Consider the following 17,434-nt stretch of genomic DNA (forward strand, 5'->3'; position numbering starts at 1 on the left):
TCTAGGTGGATCAAATATTTAGACATAAAAATAAAATAATAACTCATACAAAAAGAAACTAAGAAATCATATTATATTCTAGAGGTTCAGGGAACTTTTTAATCAAGACTAAAAGATGGGGCACCTGGGTGGCTCAGTCAGTCAATCGTCTAACTCTTGATTTCACCTCAGGTCATGATTTCAGTCTTATGTGATTGAGCCCCACGTTGGGCTCCATGTTGGACAGGGAGGGAGCCTGCTTAGGATTCTCTCTCTCCCTCTCCTTCCATTCTCCCCCCAAAAAGACTAGAAGGACATTAAAAATAGAACTACCCTATAATCCAGCAATTGCACTACTAAGTATTTATCCAAAAGGATACAAAAATACAGATTCAAAAGGGTATTTGCATCCTGATGTTCACAGCAGCATTTTCTACAATAGCTAAATTATGGAAAGAGCCCAAATGTCCATCGACTGATGAATGGATAAAGAAAAGGTGGTGTGTATGTATACAATGGAATATTATTCAGCCATCAAAAAGAATGAAATCTTGTCATTTGCAATGACATGGATGGAGCTAGAGTGTATTATGCTAAGTGAAATAAGTCAGAGAAAGACAAATCCCATACGATCTTGCTCATATGTGGAATTTAAGAAACAAACGAGGTGAACATATAGGAAGGGGAAAAAGAAAAAAAGGAGAGAAGCAAACAAGCCGTAAATGACTCTTAAGATAGAGAACAAACTGAGGGTTGATGGAGGGAGGTGGGTGGAGGTTGGGCTAGATGGGGGATGGGGATTGAGGGCACTTGTGATGAGCACTGGGTGCTGTATGTAAGTGATGAATCACTGAATTCTACTCCAGAAACCAATATTGCACTGTATGTTCACTAACTAAAATTAAAAAAAAAAAAGACTGGAAGAACAGACACTTGAAAAAAAAAAGCCCTACTATTTTAAAATTTTAATCATTTTTAATGGGTACAGCATTTCATTTTGGGATGATGCAAAAGTTCTGGAAATGTATAGTAATGATGACTGCCCAACAATGTGAATGTACTTAATGTCACTGAACTGTGTGCTTAAAAATGGTAAATTCTCTTAAAAAAAGGTAAATTCTATGTTAAATATATTACCACAATGGAAAAAAATAAGATTTTACATAGTAAAATATATCCTAAACAAATTTAATAGACAAGTGATATACTAGTTAAATATATACACCTACATACACATATATTTTAAACACTTAGGAGAGTAAAAGAATTAATATCTATATTTTTTGAATGATCAAAGAACTTCAAAAGACATTAATAAGAGAAGATACATAAATGGCCAGTAAGCACATGAAAAGGTGCTCAATGTCATTAGTCATCACAGAAATGCAAACTAAAACTATAATCACATACCACTTCACAGCCACTAGAAAGGCTAAAATTAAAATAACTGACAATACAAGTACTGGCCAGAATGTAGATATTCTTTTTTAAAATAATAAAAAGAGAGACAGGCATAGAAGGAGAGAAAGCGTATAGGAAAACAAGCAATTCACAGCAGAACAAATCCAAATGGTAAATATTTGAGAAGATGCTCACCAGCAGTTGAAGAAATGCAAATTAAAGTATAGTGAGTAGTCCCATCCATTGCTACTGGAAATGAAAATTACTATTTCACTTTTGAAATGCATATCCCTGAGCCACTCCTAGGAATGTATCTCACAGAAGTAAAAGCACCAGTATATGAAAAGTATATATAAAACATTATCCCTATTTGTAGATCAGGAAATGACCAAAAGTAAAGCAAGCAAGCAAGCTCTGTGTATGTATGTAGTTTGGAATCGGTGGGCCCAGGATCACCACTCTTTCCACTCTTCTGGGGTAGTTTCATCTGTTTTCAAGGTTACAACGAACATGCTGACAGTTTCCCAATCTTTATGTTGAGGCCAGACCCCTCTCCTGAGCTTCAGACTGCTTACTTCACAGTTCCCCCCAAGTGTCCCAAAAGTAGGGCTAGGTAAATAACTTGTGGGACCCAGTGAAAAATGAAAATGCAAGCCCCTTGCTTTTAAGAGAGAGAGAGAGAGCAGGATGAGGAGCAGAGGGAAAGGAACAAGCTGACTGCACTGAGCATGGAGCCCGATATGCGGCTCAATCCAATGACCCCGAGACCATGACCTGAGCCAAAATCATGAGTCAGACGTCCAACTGACTGAGCCACCCGGGTGTCCCAAACCATGAGACTCTTAACAATAGAGAATAAACTGAGGTTGCTGGAGGGAGGTGGGTGGGGGATGGGTTAAATGGGTGATGGGCATTAAGGAGGACACTTGTGATGAGCACTGGGTGTTTTATGTAACTGAATGAGTCACTGAATTATACTGCTGAAACCAATATTACACTGTATGTTAACTAACCAGAATTTAAATAAAAACCTGAAACAAAAAAAATAAAAAGCATTTCATTATTTATAAAATGTAACAGGGGCAATAGTGATAAATGGGTATATTAATTTCCTAATACTGCTGTAACAAATTACCACAAACTTAGTAGGTCAAAGTAACACAAATGTATTACCTCCCAGTTTTGGAGGCCAAAAGCCCTATAACCAAAATATCAGCAGCGTTACATTCCTTCTGTAAGGCTCTAGGAAAGAATTTATTTATTTGCCTTTTCAAACTACTAGACGCATTCTTTGGTTGGTGGCCCCTTCCTCCATTTTCAATGCCAGCAGCATAGCATCTTCAAATCTCTCTCATTCTCCCTGTCCTCTCTCTCATATCTCTCATCTCTGCTTCCCTCACCACATCTTCTTCTTGGATACTCCATCCTCCCTCATTTCTGTATAAGGACCCTTGCAATGACACTGGGTCTACCTGGATAATCCAGGATAATCTTCCCATCCCAAGGCCCTGAATTTAATCACAACCACAGTGATTTTTTGCCCTATAAGGTAACATATTCACAAGGTTCTGGGGATTAGGACACGGACATCTTTGGTGTGGGTGTTGAAGTAGGGGACATTATTCTGTCTACTATAATGATTGACAACATAAATTTACAAACTGCAAAAAATAATTTTGGTGTCATGATATAGAACACAATAAATACAAGTATTTTATTAATTTGATACCTTGATTAAGCACAAGATTTTTCTGGTTGAGTTTTCTAGAAACTTGTTTATTAGGTCATCAAAATTTATACTTTTAGAAAATTTTTTTCAATCAACGTAACTGTAAGTACCATCAGTCTTTCTTGGCAAATGCAAATGGCAAAAAATTTTTGATGATTTCAAATTTAGAGAAGGGTCTTCCTGCTGATGCAACCATTACTGGAGCTGATAAGAGTATTTTATGGCCTGCGGCAACCCTGGCATTAATATATAAATTTTAGCAGATCTAGAGTTGATGATTCACATAGAACAACTTTTCTAAAAAGATTTAACTCATCATATTAACCAGTTTCATATCTGAATTTAATCTTAAATGTACATTTATACAATATTTTCTTTTTTTCTCTGACACTTTCTGTAACTTGTGGGGGTTGTACAACAAACTGTAAGTGGCTTCTCCTGTTTATGCATTCTATTGCTTGTATTCAGTTACAAGGAAATTTAATTTAAAAATCACCTTCCTGGGGCGCCTCGGTGGCTCAGATGGTTAAGCGTCTGCCTTCGGCTCAGGTCATGATCCCAGGGTCCTGGGATCAAGCCCCACATCGGGCTCCTGGCTCAGCAAGGAGCCTGCTTCTCCCTCTCCCTCTGCCTCTCTCCCTGCTCATGCTTTCTCTTCTCTCTCTCTGTATCTCTGTGTCTCAAATGAATAAATAAAATCCTTAAAAAATTAAAAAAAATAAAAATAAAAAATAAAAATCACCTTCCTTATTAATAATTGGTTCATTCGAAGCTTCCTATGAAAACAGTGTTATTTTCTGTTGAATAGGATGATCTTTAAATTTAATTTATATTTCTAAGCCAGTGGGTATTTGCTTTGCAATGTTGCATCAGTTTTCAAAACCAGAGATTCTAAACTCCGAAGAATTCTCATAGCTCCTTTATATATGCATTACTACAATTCCATGTGTATACTTCTAGTTTGTAATAATTTACTGCCCAAGTTTAATGTCCAAGGGCAAGCAGTTCTTGTCCCAGCACTCAGGTTGGAGAGTTAATATTTGTGTAAGTCCCACAGGACTGAGCTCCAGGGACAGCCAGGCAAGCCCATCCCCCACTGTGAGCCCCACTACTTCCCCAGTGTACAATCCCAACTCCCTCCTGCAGCCATGGCTCCTACCACACACCATCAACAGCATGGATCCGCACCCAGTTCCTAGCCTGACTACCTTGGGGCCCCATGTGCCCCTGACTGCACAAAAGGCCTATTTGTGCCCACACCACCCTCCATGCCCATAGACCCAAGCACATGCACACTTCATGGTCTCATCAGACTTCAGTTACAAAATGCAGATCAAAGATAACATTATTATGAATTTTAGGAAGACAACAGCAAAGCATTAAAACAAGTATGTTCTGGGAGCAGGGGCTCTATGTGACTGCACAGTTTGCACTCCCAAGATGTCCCTAGTGCCAGTTAGGCCTCTTGGTATCTGATCACTTGATGCATGTGTATCAGGTACCTGCCATAGAGCTGGTGCTCACTGATGGTATCTTTTTCCAGCCTCTTCTAAATGTGCCCTACGCAAGGAAGAATATGGGAGTAGAAGCAAGTGACTGTTTCTACTACCAAACTAATTGCTCAGATGGCAGTATGCCTCTGTGTTTTCATATCTATTATCTCACCAGAGCACCACAACCCATTCAGGAAGTGAGAGAAAGGATTATTGGCTCTAATTAATTAATCCTCACAGCAATCCACAGTGGTCTGGAAGTATTTTTAATGCTGTCTGACAGATGAAGTCGGAGGTTAAATGACTTTCCTATCTACCACACCAAGCTGTTGGGAAGACCGCAGTAAAAAGTGATTTTATCAACAATGAGGTAAAGAGCACATATAAGTTATTACCATTATTCTTCCTTGGGAACATCACATGGTAAGGATGGGGGAATTCAATTCAAGTTTACCTCTAACTCATCAAGATCTCACCTTTTAAGTGCTAAATCTTTTCAGCTCAGATGACCTGGCCAAATAACATAGGATCACCATACCTTAATCCAACCTTGTCTCCATCATCTGAGTCCATTCAAAAAGTGCAACTTGCTAATTCCAGAAAAATAAAATTATGCAGCCAGTTAAAAATATCTCAAGTAAATTAGAAAATGAGTCTGAGAGACAAGAAAGAGAAAAAAGTACTCTCATATGTTTGTAAAGTGACATATTACTATAGAACTATAAAACTATAAAAATATTGGGTTAAAAAGGTAAATCACAAATAAAATTATGAAATTCTTAGAACTCAAGGGCAACTAAAACATCACATGTCAAAAATGTGTGAGACACAGAACTTTAAGGCTTTCAATATACTTATCAGGAAACAAAAATTTTAGGGGCACCTGAGCAGCTCAGTCAGTTGAGCATCCAACTCTTGATTTCAGTTCAGGTCGTGATCTTGGGGTCCTAAGATCCAGCCCCACGTCGGGCTCCACACTCAGCGGGGAGTCTGTTTAAGATTCTCTCCTCTCCCTCTGCCCCTCTCCCCACTCACACACACACACACACACACACACTCTCTCTCTCTCTCAAATAAATAAATCTTAAAAAAAGGAAATAAAAATTTAAAATAAACTAAGCATTTACATCAAGAGTTGAAGAAAGAGGGGCGCCTGGGTGGCTCAGTCATTAAGCGTTTGCCTTCAGTTCAGGTCATGATCCCAGGGTCCCGGGATTGAGCCCCGCATCGGGCTCCCTACTCCACGGTAAGCCTGCTTCTCCCTCTCCTGCTCCCCCTGCTTGTGTTCCCTCTCTTACTGTCTCTCTGTCAAATAAATAAAATCTTTAAAAAAAAAAAAAGGAGTTGAAAAAAGAGCAAGAGAGTGTACCTAAAGAAAAATAGGAGGAAGAAAATAATACAAGTAAAGGAAGAAATCAGTGAAATGGATTTTTTAAAAAGGAAATTGAAGATTAAAAAAACAGAAAGCTGATTCTTCAAAAAAATAACAAAATGGACAGGCCTCAAGCAAGAATGATATATTTTTTAAAGATTTTATTTATTTGACAGAGAGAGACACAGAGAGAGGGAACACAAGCAAGGGGAGAGGGAGAGGGAGAAGCAGGCTTCCCGCGGAGCAGGGAGCCTGAGGTGGGGCTCAATCCCAGGACCCTGGGATCATGACCTGAGCCGAAGGCAGACGCTTAATGACTGAGCCACCCAGGAACCTCAAGAATCATATTTTTTAAGGAGGGGAGAGAGACAGAGATACACACTCATACACACACAAACACACACGACCTCTATGTCCAAAACTATAAAAAAGACCTTGAAAATGAACTGAACAAATGGAAAGCCATTCCAGCATCTAGGATAAGACAACTTAATATTGTAAAATGTCAATTCACCCCAAATTGATACATAAATTCAATGGAATTCCGATCAAAATTCTAGTTACATTCTTTAAGGAACTTGAGAAAATTCATTCTAAAATTCACATGGAAAGATAAAAGTCTGCAAACAGCTAAGAGACAGGAATGTTCCAGTAGATATTAAAGCTTACTAAAAATTTCAGAATTTTTTTTTTAATGTATGGTACTCTGACTATAGTCTTCAAATGCCATTTCCCACTAAACAAAACCAGGGCTTCGTAGAGAAATGGCTGATTGCTGGTCTGAGGCTGAAAATGTACAAGATAAAGCTGGAATGCCCTGGCCTGCCATATAGGAAGGATGCTGTCTAAAATCACTAGTCATGCTGAAAGGACTCACCCGGGAGACAACTTGAAGAGGTTCTCCATGACCAAAAGTAATCTAGTTAAGTATCAGTAAAAATAATAACTGCAATAGACTGAAGCAAATCAAATATGTTTAAGCCCATGAGTTTACAGTGATATTGAAAAATAAAACAAAAATTTTTAACTTTTTTTTAAGTCATCTCTATGCCAAATATGGGGCTCAAACTCAGAATCCCAAGATCAAGAGTCATATGCTCTACTGACTGAGGCAGCCAGGTGCCCCCACCCCCAAATAAAACAAGTTTAAAAAAACTAATTGGCCACCTAGGAAGATGCTAGCAAACCAACTTATTATTTTGAAACTATGTAAACAGAAGAAGAATCAAGCTTTGATCCTGACTTTCCCAAATGAATTGCACCACTGAGTAACCAAATAGTAGACAGGGATATATTTCTCTTAAGAGAAGTTTTCCAGCTAATAAATGAAGGACTTAAAGAATTAAAATTTCTTTATTTTGCATTCTTCAATGAAATAATGTAATTGGGGATGCCTGGGTGGCTCAGTCGGTTAAGCATCTGCCTTTGGCTCAGGCCACGATCCCAGAGTCCTGGGATCGAGTCCCACATGGGGCTCCTTGCTCAGTGGGGAGCCTGCTTCCCCCTCTGCCTGCTCTGCCTGCCACTCCCCCTGCTTATGCTCTCTCTCTCTCTGACAAATAAATAAATAAAATCTAAAAAAAAAGAAATAATGTAACTGGACACAGATAATCACAAAAATAAAGATAACTAAGCATCCTGATGGAAGAGCACACCATCACTTATGAAGTAGTCTTCTCAAAAAAACCAAACCTGAATCTGATCAAGCCTCTAGATCCCACGATGAATTTATAAGAAATACAGAGAACAAAGGAACGTATTGAATAACACCATACGAATGCGTTCAGCAAAATCAAGACAGGGAAAGTTTACAGGACAAAGAAGTTTCTTCCTTAAAGAAATACAAAGGGAAAGAAAGATGGAGGGGAGAATCAGTAAATTAAAAATAACTTAAGAGACATATCAATGAATCATACCTTATTTGGATTCTGATTCAAACAAACTATTAAAAACTATAAATACATTTATGAAATAATTGGGAATTTGAACACCAACTAGATATCTGATGTTGTCAAAGAGTTAGTGTTCTTTTCTTCTCATTGTGATATGGTATTGGAATTTTTTAAAAATTCTGTATCTTTTAGAGATACATACTGAAATATTTACAAATAAAATGATATGTCTTGGGCTTTCTTCAAAATAATATAGAAGGTGGAGAATGGGTAGAATATAGATTTTAAAAGACTGACCATGATTTGTGAATGTTGAACCACCCTTGCATCCCAGGGATAAATCCCACTTGGTCGTGGTGGATGATCCTTTAAATGTACTGTTGGATCCTATTAGCTAGGATCTTGTTAAGAATTTTGGCATCCATATTCATCAGGGATATTGGTCTGAAATTCTCCTTTTTGATGGGGTCTTTGCCTGGTTTTAGGATCAAGGTAATGCTGGCCTCATAGAATGAGTCTGGAAGTTTTCTTTCTGTTTCTATTTTTTGAAACAGCTTCAGGAGAATAGGTATTATTTCTTCTTTGAATGTTTGGTAGAATTCTCAAAGGAATCCATCAGGTCCTGGACTCGTTTTTTGGGAGGTTTTTGATCATGGCTTCAATCTCGTTACTGGTTATTGGTCTATTCAGGTTGTCAATTTCTTCCTGTTTCAGTCTTGGTAGTTCATAGGTTTCCAGGAAGGCATCCATTTCTTCCAGGTTGCTCAGTCTATTGGCATATAGTTGTTGATAATAATTTCTGATAATTGTTTCTATTTCCTTGGTGCTAGTCGTGATCTTTCCCCTTTCCTTCATAATTTTATTAATTTGGGTCCTTTCTCTTTTCCTTTGGATAAGTCTGGCCAGTGGTTTATCGATCTTACTAATTCTTTCAAAGAACCAGCTTCTAGTTTCATTGATCTGCTCTACTGTATTTCTGGTTTCTAATTCATTGATCTCTGCTCTAATCTTAATTATTTCTCTTCTCGTGTGTGGCTTAGGCTTCATTTGCTGATTTTTCTCCAGTTCTTTAAGGTGTAAAGTTGGTGAATTCCGGATATTTCTATTTTTTTTTTGAGTGAGGCTTCGATGGCTATGTATTTCCCCCTTAGGACCGCCTTTGCAGTAGAGCTACCCTATGACCCAGCAATTGCTCTACTGGGTATTTACCCCAAAGATACAGATGTAGTGACAAGAAGGGCCACATGCACCCCAATGTTCATAGCAGCAATGTCCACAAGAGCCAAACTGTGGAAAGAGCCGAGACGCCCCTCAACAGACAAATGGATAAAGAAGATGTGGTCCATATATACAATGGAATATGACTCAGCTGTCAGAAAAGATGAATACCCAACTTTCCCATCAACATGGATGGGACTGGAGGAGATGATGCTAAGGGAAATAAGTCAAGCAGAGAAAGTCAATTATCACATGGTTTCACTTATTCGTGGAACATAAGGAACAGCGTGGAGGACATTAGGAGAAGGAAGGGAAAAATGAAGGGGGGGAATCGGAGGGGGAGACGAACCATGAGAAACTATGGACTCCGAGAAGCAAACTGAGGGTTCTAGAGGGGGTGGGGTGGGGGGATGGGTTAGCCTGGTGATGGGTATTAAGGAGGGCACGTACTGCATGGAGCACTGGGTGTTATACGAAAACAGTGAATCGTGGAACATTACATCAAAAACTAGTGATGTACTGTATGGTGACTAACATAACATAATTAAAAAATTAAATAAATAATAAAATAAAATAAAATAAAATAAAAGACTGACCATGAGTTTATAATTATGGAAGTGTGGCAGTGGGTACATGGGAGTTCATTATAGTAATGTAGTTTTGTATATGTTTGATACTTTCCTTAATCACAAAATGTTTAAAATAGTATGATACTTTTAACAAGTCTATACAAATTAATCAATGGGGGGACGCCTGGGTGGCTCAGTCGTTAAGCACCTGCCTTAGGCTCAGGTCATGATCCGAGGGTCCTGGGATCGAGCCCCATATCGGGCTCCCTGCTCTGATTTATTTATTTATAAATAAATAAAATCTTTAAAAATAAAACAAATTAATCAATAGAACAAGAAAGAAAGGTCAAAATCAGACCATTTATATATGGTATATATCATACAAGTATCATTATAAATCAATGAGGAAATGGTAAGTTATTTAGTAGATGTTGGAAGGAAAACTGACTCACTATTGTATAGACAAAAATAAACCAGAATCCTCACATAACATCATGTACAAAGATAGAATCCAGATGGATTAAAGGCCAAAGTGTAAAGGTAAAATCTATAACATTAATGGAAGAAAAGAGTATCTTTATGACTTAAAGGTGGAGAAGGACTTATTTAAAAATACTTCAAATATACAAAATACCAGGCAAAATATGATGAATTTGATCACATAAAAATTAAGGATTTATGTTTAATGAGGGATATCAATAACACAATTATAAGATGAGACAATGAGGGAAGATATTTACAATGTTGAAAGCCAAAATGGACTAATAGCTAGAATAATCAATGAACTCCTACTCATTAATATGAAAAGGACAAGAACCCAACAGAAACATAGTCAAATTTTCAGAAGAGAAAGTACAAAAGGCTAACAAGTAATAAAGGATGCTCAAACAGATTGGTGATTTAGAAAATGCAAATTAAAACAACACTAAGGTATCACTTTATATCTACTAACTTGACAAAAAGTAGAAAATTGGATGCTGCCAAGTGTTAGCAGAAATAAAGGAAACTGAAATACTTACGTATTTTCTGATGGGATCTTAATATGTGCAAACCTATGGTATGCTTACAATGTTTATTTGTAAAGATTTATTTATTTATTTGACAGAGAGAGAGAGACAGCTAGAGAGGGAACACAAGCAGGGGGAGTGGGAGAGGGAGAAGCAGGCTTTCCGCCAAGCAGGGAGCCCCATGCGGGGCTTGATACCAGGACCCTGGGATCATGACCTGAGCCCAAGGCAGACGCTTAACGACTGAGCCACCCAGGCACCCCTGCTTACAGTGTTTAACAACCAGCTCTCCACAAAGAAAAAATAACATTATATTATGTAATATATTATATATATATTGTTACTATGCATATAAAAATATATATACTATGTATGTCTGTGTGTATATACTATAAATACCACATATGGTTTACTACAAACTTAACTGATATCAAGGCCTATAGCAACCACTTTACAAGTAATAAAATATACAATACTTTTTATTGTAACTTCCAGATAATCAATTGATTTTCACAGAATGCTTTTGTTGATTTTTGCCAAACTCTTGCATCTATAGCCAGCCTGTGGTTGCACTGGAAGGAGTGTAGTGCTGATACAAATGTTGCTTAATATTTTAGCTTATGTTAAGGAAGAAGACAAAAAGTGAAACAATGAAGATGTACATATGTTTGCCAATGACCTGAGCAACTTCCTTGCTGAATCAGATAATAGTTTTCATATGCTGGAGGAATATTTCCTCAAAATTCTGTGCTATTCACACATAACAGCTACAAACTCAATATACTTTTAAACTTAATTGTAGTGCTAACAGTGTCTTCATCATTTCCTAAGTCTAGACAATCAAGAAAACAACAAATCAGGGGCCATCAAACTTTTTCTGCAAAAGGCCAGCGAATAAATGTTTAGGTTTTGTGAACCATGCGATCTCTGTCACAACTATTCAACTCTGCTATTGTAGCATATAAGCAGTCATACACATTATGTAAACAAATAGGCAAAAATAGGAAGTAGGTTGGGCAGCCAGTTTGCCGACTCCTGCAGTAAATCAAACCCTAATTTGTGGCATTTGCTGATTTTTGCTACTAATGTGATGTCACTGAACATGAAGTTGGAAAGAAATATGCAGAAGCATGCCATTATACAGTTATTGTTACAATACAAATAGAATAGACAAATGACTTTAAGAACAAAGATAATCATACGATAGAGTGAAATAATTATGAAGTGATGAGAGTTTTGAGTATTTCTTACCTTTGATTTTGCTATAACTTATCCAATTGTTATTATAGACAATTTAATATTGAATACTGTGCTTAACAACCAGCTTTGCACAATTTCTGAAAATTAACCAGTTTTTGTGACCTTGTTGTATGAGCAAACTCACGGAGATGCTTGAGAAGAATCTTCCATACTTAGTCCACTGATGGAGAGGATCTTCAACTGGGAGAGAGGCTAGACATGGGTGATGGATATAAATTACTAAATGCCGGGCAGCAGTTAGAAGAACTGACCAGATGTACACCTAGGGAAGCTGTGTTGCACAACTCCAGACATTCACATCGTACTCTATGTGGATGGCATCTCTTGAGTGAACCATAACAACACGATTACACCTTTAAAACAGTGCTGAGGGGCGCCTGGGTGGCTCAGTCAGTGGAGCGTATGACTCTTGGTTTCAGCTCAGGTCATGATCTCAGCGCCCTGGGATGGAACTCCACGTTGCGCTCCACACTCATGGGTGTGCGTGCTCTCCCTCGCTCTCTCTCTAATAAATACATCTTTTAAAAAAAAAAAAAAAAAACAACAGTGCTGAATTCTTCTTCCAGCTATGATGGAATAACGAGGACTAAATTAGTCATCTTGCTGTGAACATTTGGCAAGTTGTGCAAAATAAATGAAACAAAGTGTTCAGTTACTAGTCAATAGGCAGCACAAGACTGTGATCCCTGCAAGAAGAGAGGAGGGATACAAAGTAAGCCCCACAATTACCCTACATTTTTTACGGGGAAGCACTATGCAGACCACAGTGGGGCATAGGGTGAGGAGGATACAAGCAGAGCATGGAGCGCTTGCTGACTTAAAGAGACAAAGATCAGAGTTCTGAGAGGTTGAAGCAGTTGGAAGAGGGAATTACACCAAAACAAAACAAAACAAAAAAGCTTCAGAATTCTACACTGGGAGAAAAGATAAGAATGGCTAGTAACTAAAAGCTGAAGAATTTCTAGAGTTCATACAGGTTGGAGAGTCATTTTGATTTCTGAAAACTCCAAAGCAAAGAGTCATCACTGAAATTTTAGAGAACAAGCGGAGAATCTATAAAGGTAACACTTTAATAGCAAAGGTAAATTAGCCCTAGAATAAATGCTATTTTTAAGTCTCTCTAACAAAATTTAAAAACAAGCCTTGACCAGTGGGGAGAAGGATGGGAAGATGGGAAAATGGGTGAAGGGGAGCTAGAAGCTTCCAGTTCTGGAATAAATAAGTCCCAGGAATGAAAGGCACAGCACAGGGAATACAGTCAATGACACTGTAACAGCGCTGTGTGGGGACAGATGGCAGCCACACTTGTGGGGAGCACAGCACAATGTATACAGAAGCTGAATCACTATGCTGTACACTTGAAACTAATGCAACATTGTGTGCCAACTGTACTCAAATACATTTATAAAAAAAAAAAAAACCCTGAAAAGATTGAGCTGATACACAAGTCAATTAACTGCATGACAGAACAAAGTCCAAAACACACAAAGAATAAAAAATACACAAAATCTAGCACTCAACAACATAAAAATCCCAATGTCAAGCAATTCTTCAAAAAATACCAGACATGCCAACCAGCAGGAAAATAACAGAAACAGAAACAGACTCAGAAATAACAGAGACAGGACACCTGGGTAGCTCTGTCGGTCGGTTGGGCGTCTGCCTTCGGCTCCAGTCATGATCCCGGGGTCCTGGGATCAAGCCCCGCATCGGGCTCCCTGCTCAGCAGGGAGCCTGCTTCTCCCTCTGCCTGCTCTGCCTGCCGTTCTCCCTGCTTGGGCTCTCTCTCTCTAACAAATACATAAGATCTTTAAAAAAAAAAAAAAGAAATGACAGAGACAAGGAACTAGCAGTCAAGAACTCTGAAATGGTTCTTAAGTATGATCAAATATTGTTTATATAAAAACATGAACATAATGAGGAGAGAAATGGAAGATAATAAAAAGAATAAAATGGAATGTCTAAAGCTATAAAATACAATATCTGAAATGAAGTTCACTGGATTAAACACCACAGAAGATCAGTGAACTTGAAGACAGCAATAAAAACTATCCAGACTGGGGGTTCCTGGGTGGCTCAGTCAGTTAAGCGTCTGCCTTCGGCTCAGGTCATGATCACAGGGTCCTGGGATTGAGCCCCGCATTGGGCTCCCTGCTCCGCGGGAAGCCTGCTTCTCCCTCTCCCTCTGCCTGCCGCTCTGCCTACTCGTGCTCTCTATCTCGCTGTCAAATAAATAAATAAAATCTTTAAAAAAAAAAAACAAAACTATCCAGACTGAAACACAGAGAGAAAATAGACTAAAAAGAAATGAACAGGGGCACCTGGCTGGCTTAGTCAGTAGAATATACAACTCTTGATCTTGGGGTCATGAGTTCAAGCCCCACATTGGACATAGAGATTACTTAAAAAAAAAAAAAAAGAGGGACATCTGGGTGGCTCAGTCAGTTAAGTATCCAACTCTTGGTTTTGGTTTGGGTCATGATCTTGGGGTTGTGAGATTGAGCCCCATGTCAGGCTCTGTGCTGGGCGTGGAGTCTACTTGAGATTCTTTCCCCCTCTCTCTCCCCACCCCCCGCTCCTCCACCCACTTGAGCATACACACTCTTTCTAAAAATAAGTAAAATATTTGAAAAAAAAAAGAAAAGAAAAGAAATTGGGGCGCCTAGCTGGCTCAGCCGGTAGAGCATGCAACTCTTGATCTCAGGGTTGTGAGTTCAACCCCACATTGGGCATAGAGATTACTTAAAAAATAAAAAATCTTTAAAAAGAATGAACACAGTTTTTGGCCTATAGAACAATATCAAGTAGTTAGATATACATGTATTTAGAATATCAGAAGGAGAAAAGAGTGAGAATAAAGGAGACAAAATATCTGAGGGGGAAAATGGCCAAAATGTTCTCTAATTTAATAGAAACACTAAACAACATATTGAAAGGCTCAAAGAGGGGTGCCTGGGTGGCTCAGTCAGTTTCGTGTCTGCCTTTGGCTCAGGTCATGATCCCAGGGTCTTGGGATCGGGCCCCCTGCTCAGCGGGGAGCCTGCTTCTCCCTCTGCCGCTCCCCCGTTTGTGTCCCCCCCCCCGTCAAATAAATAAATAAAATCTTAAAAAAAAGGCTCAAAGAATCTGAAACAGGATATGTACAATGAAAACCAGACCAAGGCCCATCAAAATCAAATTGCTGAAAACCAGTTATAATAGGAAAATCCTAAAAGTATCCAGGAAAAGAAAACACATGTCATGTACATATATGAGAACAATTGCAGAATACACAACAGAAAACATGCCAGCCAGAAAAAATATGACCCCTTCACAAGAGAAAATGCAATCACTGGAGACTCACTCCAACATGACCCAGATGTTGAGATTATTAGGTAAGACCTTTAAAGCAACTATTATCACTATGTCCAACGAAGTAAAGGACAGAGAAGATAGGAAATCTCAGCAGAGACATACAAACTATGAAAAAGAATCAGATGTAAATTCTAAAACTAAAAATACAATATCTGAAATTTTAAAAATCACTAGATGGGCTTAACAGCAGAACAGGTTTGACAGAGAAAAAAATCATTAGACTTGAAGACAGTTTAATGGGAATGATCAAATCTGAAGTACATATAGTAAAGGAGTTTTCTTTTTCTTAATGAATAGAACTCAGTGACCTGTGGATGCTACTGGATGATACAGCCCTGATGTACTGAAGAACCATACCAACAAAGTTCTGCCTTTGGCATTTCTGGGCACGCATGAAATTGCTGATAAGGAAAAATCAGAAAGAGAGGAGTATAACTTATGGACTGAAGTGTGGCAGGAAAATGTACCTAGTTCCTTTGGTGGCATTCAGTTATACCTGCAGGAGTTGACTGCCATTACCCAGAAGGCTTTGCAGTCTCAGTCCCTAGTACCTCCATATCTGGGAATGATACAGACCACATGACTGCAAGGCCTCGCCCGAAGAACATGGGCAGGAAAGGAAGGGCTATTAAAAGTCATTGCCTGTGTGGTGACACCTTGCAGTACAGAGCTAGAAAAGCCTGTGCCCAAACAACCCAGCACAAGTGAAATTCTCCAAGCTGCTCCGAAGGAGTGTTGCAAAGAGAATCTTAAAGACAAGATCACAGCAATCAGCTGTGTAGCAAATGTCCTGAAGGCCACCAAAGAAAAGAGATTCCAGGAGTTTTCTGACATTGTCATACCTCTTATCAAGAAGAACTCACCCGAAAGCACTGGCATTGGAACAACCAAAAATGAAGATGGAAATGTGAAGGAAAAAGAGCTCCAGTTGCAATCTCTGCTTGGGAGCCTTTGGGAGCCTGGGCAAAGCTGGGCCCCAAACTGTGGAGGGCCAATGCTGTTATCATCAGGAGCTGTGCAAGTGATGTGTGAATGGCTAAAACTGAACGTGTGGAAAGAGCAGTTAGGAGTCCTACAGTCAATGAATGCCTTTTTTCAGGGATTAATGCTTTTAGAAGATGAACCTGCAGATCCTGAGGCTTTGGCTGAAATTCTCCTTGAAACTTATAAATCAATCACATATTCTTTAGAAAATAAGACCTATTCATCTTTGAGAACAGAAGCTTTATCTGTGAGGGAATTACTGCTTAAAAAACTTGAAGAATCTAAACAGTGAAAAAGTTTGACATCTAAATGCACAGTGCTCCTAATTGAGTCTTTAGCTACTCTGGAGACAGACAGCAGACCTGATGTGCAGGAGAAAGCATCATTACTGAAGAAAACACTTGAAAATCTGGAATAAATTAGCAGGGGAAGAAAGAAACAAGTGCCATGTTCAATGGGGGTTGAAATGGTGGTATTCTTTGAAAATCCAAGTGCGGAAAAGTAAAGATTAATCTGTAGCATGCATCATTTCTTGACTGACATTTTTAAAATGCTTTAAAAATCTAATACGAGTGTAACTGGAGTTATAGAAGGAGAAGAAAGAGAGAAAATATGGCATAAAGAGTATTTGATGAATAATGGCTAAAATTCCCCCAAACACGGTAAAGACATGAATTTACAGATCATTTTTAAAATGCTAAGTGAAACCCAAACAAGATAAATATGAAGACTATTATATTCATTAGTCACATTGCAGTAATATTGGTATTATAATTTTGAAACATACATGTACCCCTATATTCACATGTATAATACCATGGAAAAAATAGCAAAGAGAGATGAACAAAAAAAATCAAAGGAATTAATTGAAAACCCTGTAATCCTTAATTTGAATCAGAAACATCAGGATAAGCTCGTGATTCATTTTTCTCTTTCTAAAAACCATACAGTTCCTAGTTCTGCTCACTGGAAAGGCTTAGAAATAATGACAACCCAGTAGCAATGAGCATCCCAAAATGAAGATAGTGGTGTCTAAATAGAGTTTTCTCCCAAAGGAGCCAAGTCTCCTTGGTGAAATAACTGATCTAGGTTAGAGCAATAAATGTTCAAGATGGGTCTGTAACATCTTGTTTTGCCAGTAAGCAAGGAAGCTATCAAACACTAATAAGATTTGTA

Source organism: Zalophus californianus, chromosome X (genome assembly GCF_009762305.2).
Source record: "Zalophus californianus isolate mZalCal1 chromosome X, mZalCal1.pri.v2, whole genome shotgun sequence".
Lineage (NCBI taxonomy): Eukaryota > Metazoa > Chordata > Mammalia > Carnivora > Otariidae > Zalophus > Zalophus californianus.